General features: G+C 43.4%; 1 long non-coding RNA gene across 1 annotated transcript in view; it reads left to right on the top strand.

Annotated features, from left to right (window-relative positions):
* The window catches only part of LOC116952541 (uncharacterized), a 48,807-nt gene extending 43,171 nt beyond the window's left edge, over positions 1-5,636 (top strand). Inside the window, exons 2-3 of the long non-coding RNA XR_004404465.2 lie at positions 2,318-2,453; positions 3,247-5,636. This is a non-coding gene — a long non-coding RNA (uncharacterized LOC116952541). The remainder of the gene's footprint in view (positions 1-2,317; positions 2,454-3,246) is intronic.
* Positions 5,637-6,629: the final 993 nt, after the last annotated feature.

A 6,629-nucleotide genomic window follows, 5' to 3' on the forward strand; every position in this document is an offset into this window, starting at 1 on the left:
CCTGATGAAGACACAGGCGGTCTTCATCTTCACCTGATGAAGACACAGGCGGTCTTCATCTTCACCTGATGAAGGCACAGGCGGTCTTCATCTCCACCTGATGAAGACACAGGCGGTCTTCATCTTCACCTGATGAAGGCACAGGCGGTCTTCATCTCCACCTGATGAAGACACAGGCGGTCTTCATCTCCACCTGATGAAGACACAGGCGGTCTTCATCTCCACCTGATGAAGACACAAGTGGTCTTCATCTCCACCTGATGAAGACATAAGCGGTCTTCATCTCCACCTGATGAAGATTCAGGCGGTCTTGCGATCGAAACGTCGTGGGTTTTTTGCTTTAAATTGTTATTTTTTGTTTTCTATCTACGTGACTTTACCGAAAGAACGAAGAATAACAACATTCAATATTTAAGGGCTATGCCTTACGGATGGGTAGTGCAGTACTTACAACGTGATGTATGCTCGAGCTTGTTAGAATCTGTGTGCTGCATTGGTGCAGCTCAATATTGGGTGTCTCTCTCTCTCTATCTTTGCCTCCTGCTTGTGCACAATCCACGCTTCTGCTTTCTCTCTTCTCGCCCCCTTCACTGGAACAAACTTCCCCCTCCACATTAAGCGGTCACCTTCATCCGCTGGCTTCCGCTGCGCACTCAAAGCTCTCTTTCTTGTTCCCTAGCTCGCCCCACGATCCCCTTAATCTCCCCCTCATATCGGTCACCGTTAATTTTCCCTTTCCACATTCTCATTATACGGCTTTCACTCATTCATCATTCATTCAATAATTCATCAGTTACTGTCATCAATTTGGCTTACACCGAACTCAGGCATCACAGATTTGTCCCCATCGCTTCCTCTCCTCGATCTATTTCATTCACCTCATCTCCACCATTGCACGCATACGTACCGTTGTTAATTATTTGCAAAGCACCTTGGTTCAAGCAGTACATACATTCCTTTAAGATAAGATCATAGTTACAGGTGATGTTTGGAATCTCTCCTGTTCCATCGGTAAGCACATAACAGCCGACGATGACACTGGATGAAGATCTTCCATTTGTTCCCTTGTCATGGCGATTTTTTTTTCATCAAAGGATTCGACTTGCGTAGACTCTTCTTTCTGTTACTCGTGTAATTTCTTCGGTTTTTCGTAACCTCGATACTCCCGGTTGAAAGGCGGAAGCGGCCTTATGTGTAATCTCACACGCACAACTCTGAATGAGCAGCACGTGACATCGGGTGTCTGCCACGCCACCCTGCTGATCCTTTAGCCTTTAACTCAACTCCAGGAATTCACCTCCACTGGAGTGTCTCTTAGGAAGCTGTAGTGATGACATTCCATATTTTGTTTCAAATGGCAGAGGCCCATCAGTACACAAACAAAAGGCTTTGTTTGTGTGTGTGTGTGTATATATACACACACACACACAAACATAGTGTGTGTATACACACCTAATGTATATACACACTGTCTATATACATTAGGTTTGAAGCAATTCTGAACCCTCGAACATGTAACGTCCATGGTTATGCTCTCAAAGAAAGAGAAAATAAAATAATAGCCTCCTAGGCTGATCTCTTTGTCTTTTATTTTATCCCCTCTGTAATTTTAAAAGACACTTTTCATTGGTGCATTTGAAAACATCTCCAATGCCATGTAGTGCTAGCGTTTGCTAGCGTTTGCTTCAGTAGCAGCAGCAACAGTAAAAAAACAAACCTTCCACCGGTTTGGAAGCCATGTGGTGGTGGTGGGAATTAAAATAACCAGCTGCGTTGACAAGCCATGCCGATTTAACGCGCAGTCTTATATTAATGTCCCTGACATTGTTTTGGCAAAAACAGGCAGCGTTTTGTTGCTCGGATGACAGATACGCGAGACTGTGCCGCTTTAGCCGACCGCGCGACTTGTGCCGAGACATCTCTTAAGGTTTGCTCCTGATGGTTCGACAGCGGCAAGACGCGACGCGCCACAATTATGATCGTGGGCTGTGTTTCGGGTTTAATTTGACGCTGTTGCTCTCATTCGTCTGAGCTCACAACTGCCAGCTATTGTGCGTGCAAGACAGCTGCATTTTTAATCACACGAACGAACAAAGGCTGTTACAGCGCGCGTGTTCTGCACACCGCTCGGTATTTGTTACTGTCGTGAAGCAATATAAATGCCACGGGATTGAATATTATGCCGACGCTAAATTAATTAAAACTGTATTTTATGTTTCAAATTAACTGTTGCGTTAACAACTTTGCCGAAACGTCTTAAAATCGATCACAACTAATTTATTTTTTATATTTCCCCCCTACTCGTGCAAAAAACGAGCCACGAGGTGCTCCGTTGTGGAAAGTCTAAATCCACTGCTGGATGAAGGTCTTCCTCCACCTGTGTCACCCCCCTCGGCTGCGCCAGTGAACTGCCGCTGCTGCTGCTTCATACAGAAACGAACTCGGGTCGCCGGGTTCGTAGCGCTCCGTGACAACCGCGACTGCCACTCCCCACAACACACACGCGCACATAAAGACAAAGATCCCCTGTGTAGCCTACATAGGCTGCGTGTTAAGGTGAGCATCTGTGCAGGGCGGCGCAACGCACGAGGGCGCAGCGATGTGGGCAGCACCACGCACGGTCACGTTTGTCTCCACATTAAACCGGGTACGGTACTCATCAAAGGCTGAGTCTACCTAGGGGAGGCCTAGGACAGGTTATTTTTTTCACTCGCCACTGATTTTGACTTTAGCCCTGAATTGAACCCAGGTTGGCTGACTCGAAGCACAATTTTCTGATCACTACGCCAGTCCCCGAATATATATATGTATACATTTTTAAACAGGGCCCTACATTAATAATAACAGCAAAACATTCAACGTCTTTTCTCTGGTAAGCATCAATGAAATACCAAAGTTCAGGGTCTCAGGGAAGGGTTGGGGCGATTGCTGCCTCCATGCACCGCCCTCCCTCGGATCTGCCGCTGACTGACACGGGATCGGCATCACGAGAATCATCGTCCCCCGCTGCAGAGACAAGAGCCGACGCGTAAACGCTTCCGCCCCTTCGCTAGAAATATCGGCGTCGACGAGTGCCCTTGCATTCGTTCTCAGCGTGGCGAGTGGAGGAGGGAGCGTGCTTGAGTGCACAATTCTTTATAGGGGGTTTGGGCGGCTAAATGTTGAAGCCTGTTTACGCTAAAGGTCTCGCACCCCTCCTCCTCCTTCTCCTCCTCCTTACCCTGCCCGATTTCCCTCGATTCCCAGGGCGGTGTTTGTGAGAGAAGGACGAGGAGGGGGGAAGTGCTCGAGTGGCCAGGTTTGGCCTTGCGCTCGTCAAGCAACGGGGGCCTTGAGCGCGAGTGGAAGGAGACCCGGCCGCCCGCCACGGAGAGTGCTGAAAGAAGAATGAAAGATGACGAGAGAGAACGATTAGGGCAAATAAAATTATTAATAACAAACGGAGTCGAGGGCAATTGTGTGTAAACACCGTACGTACGACTCAGCAAATGTGCATGTGAGTTTATGAATTAATGCCATTAATTACAGTAGCTTAGAATTGTTTGGCAGGCTTTGTTATTCCTTAACAAATATAATGTTGTATTGAAATTCAGAAGTGTTTTTTTTCTTTCTTTCGAATTGTAAACAGCTGTGGTTCACTATTCACTGGACGTCTGTGAAAAAGAGCTTCATAGCTTATCGGGTTTCTCCAGAATAAATAATAGATTTCGAATAAATTTGTATGTGCTGTATTCATTTTCTCATTTTTTTCAAAAAAATTTATTTTCTTATCAAACTCTCCAAATTTATATTTTGTTACTTCACGCAATCTTGTCCCTATGAATGGCTTTTTGATAATTTCAATATATTTTTGCAATTACGGTGGATTAAAAAAACGATTGCTGATGATAACGGTATCTTAATCAGCCATATACAATTATTATTTCACACGTTTGTGCGACATTTTCCATTTATCCTGCGACACACTTGTTTTTATATTGATTTATATTTGCATCATTGCTGCACTTAATATATATTTTTTGGTTTTTGTAATTTAGTAACCCAGGTCTCTCTTGCAAATGACTCATCCTGGACTCTGGAGCGCCTCACTTTGGATAAACAAAAATAAAGCTGGTAGTTGGTCTATCCACTGCTGATGAAGGCCTTGACATCATTGCCATCCCTGATGGTGGCCCGACACAACCACAATCCGTCTCACTTCTGCACATGAGCTGACCTCATCATTCCCTATGTGCGGTAGACACATATGAAATAGCATCGTATTGTTAGTAATGGAACACGTTGCCTCTAATAATAAGACGATCGGAATCTTTAGAGCCATTTAAATCTCGCCCTGAAAACTCGCCTCTTTAGAAATGGCCTTTTCCCCACGGGTTTGGGTGTTTATGCTGAGCTCTCTTCCCGACTTTCCATACACGGAGCGCGTTGGGATCCATGGATGAAATGCACTTTACAAATGTAAATTATTATTAGTAATTATAACGCATCGTGCGTTGCGGCAAATTTCAAGTACAATTTTTTTCTTAATCTCTCCTGTGGGCGTCATTATTTCTGCACAGTTGGATTTTGCTGAATTAAAAACCAAAGATTTTAAGGCACATTTTCAGGGAAAAAAAATTAAATATCAACTCTCTTCAATGAGGATGTAATTTTGTGGCACGGTTCAAATCTCCCGTTATTTATTCAAGTAATGTCTACGCTGAAATTGTCTTTCTTAAAATATGCCTTCACACATACTTACCTGACCCATTTGTTATTTCTGTATTGTCCTCGTGTTGTAGTAGCTATATCTACAGTATTGAAGAAATACATAAATATAATGTACGTTGCATACAAATATATTTACAGCCGAACAGTGAATTATGGTGTTCACATTTCTCATAAGATGTCACTGCTTTCAATTTGGGGTCGAGTTTGGGTCTCAGCTGCTCAACATGCATAAGTACATACTTGTGACTACACGTGCATATATATAACAATTTCAGTCAAATTTGTCTTGTAATTTTATATTGGCTAAATTCTAGCTCCGAAATTTGTATATACCCATCTTACTGCAATGTGACATTGTGTGGGGAAAGCCATGATTTGAACTAAGTCCTGTGTATGCAGCTGTTTTGGTACGCAGGGCAGCACAGAGTTCCGTGAGATCTCCTAAACGATCCATCGCCTCGGTGACATGATGCGAGAAGCACAATCGGAATTAAAAATTAAAATAAAAAAGCATGGAATTACATATTAGTCGTATAATGCACGCCGGATCTGTCATCCACTTTTCTGCTACAGAATAAAAAAACCCCAACCCCAAATGCCTGAAAAAACCTCCCACCAAAGCCAACATAGAGAATATTTCACTTCCCCCTCTCTCGTAAAAATGATATCAGAATCATCCAAAGGAAATTCAGTCTCACATTTTTCAAGCGACTTTTTTTTTCCTATTACAAGCTCATGAACGGAATAGATATTCCGTGCCAGCGTTGGGGTGTGAGTACAAAAAAACAGAGAGAGAGAGAGCATTCTACTTTGCTCGCCTCTTGGCCTCCAATTTTTTTTCATCTCAACCCATTATTGGTAACGTCGTCGGGGGGAGAGGAAGGATGGTCTCATTTAGGAAATAATTACCACAGCCAACAATTCACCCTCTCCCGCCATCAGTAAGCGGTTATCGCTGCTATCACCGTCTAGAGCATGCCCGTCGCATTATCATCATCATTGCAATCTTCATCAGTATTATTGTCGTCATCACCACTACTACCATTGTCATCACTGTCGTCTGCATCATCATCATCTTCATTATGATTAGTGTTGTGATTGTCTTCGTCAAAAACTATCATTGGCCAATCATAAATACCATTTGTATTATGTTAATCGACATCACCATAATAATCATATCATTGTAATTTATCTTATCAATTGTTGTTGTATATTGTATCATGTGTATGGTTGAGTTGGGGATATATTACTTTAATTCAGAAACATTTGATATGCCTTTTGAATCCTATATCGTTATCATCAACATCATATATTTCATTGTCGTCATCATCATCATCATCAGTCAAATTAACAATGTGCTCAGGTCTACACGCTGTGGTATATGAAGATTATTCTGCAGCGCAAGGGAAGGCTGTAGGAGAGAGATGTTGGACAGGGGTCTGGCCGCATAGGGCTTGGCAAGAAAGCCATGCATCATTTCTATTATTACGGCTGTGCTCTCGCACCTTGTTCAACTGCCTGCTTTGCGCTGTCCATGTGGAAGTAACTCGAAAAGGGGTGGGTGGGTGGGTGGCGGAAGTGCTTTTCATTCTGACCTCGTGTATGAGCTGAAGGCGCAGCTCTGCAATGGCTTGCTCACACCGCAGCTGGCAGTGGCGGCTTCTGGCTGGTCAGTGAACAAAGAGAGTCACTGTTTAACACGTAGGCTTTCGCGACCAATATTATTCATAATAAAGGTTTTTGGGTTAGATCGCGTTTATTTATAAATGTGTCGTAACCCTCCACCACCCGACACGGCCAATCAGCAAAAAAAAAGTGTCACGTTGACAAAAGACAAATAATTCACTATACTTTAGCCCACCGGTGTGTTGAATAGTGAATCCACATTTACAGTTTGAGTACGACGTTTCGCTGGTAAA

Source organism: Petromyzon marinus, chromosome 47 (genome assembly GCF_048934315.1).
Source record: "Petromyzon marinus isolate PM22_M1 ecotype Great Lakes invasive population chromosome 47, UKy_Petmar_22M1.pri1.0, whole genome shotgun sequence".
Taxonomy (NCBI): Eukaryota; Metazoa; Chordata; class Hyperoartia; order Petromyzontiformes; family Petromyzontidae; genus Petromyzon; species Petromyzon marinus.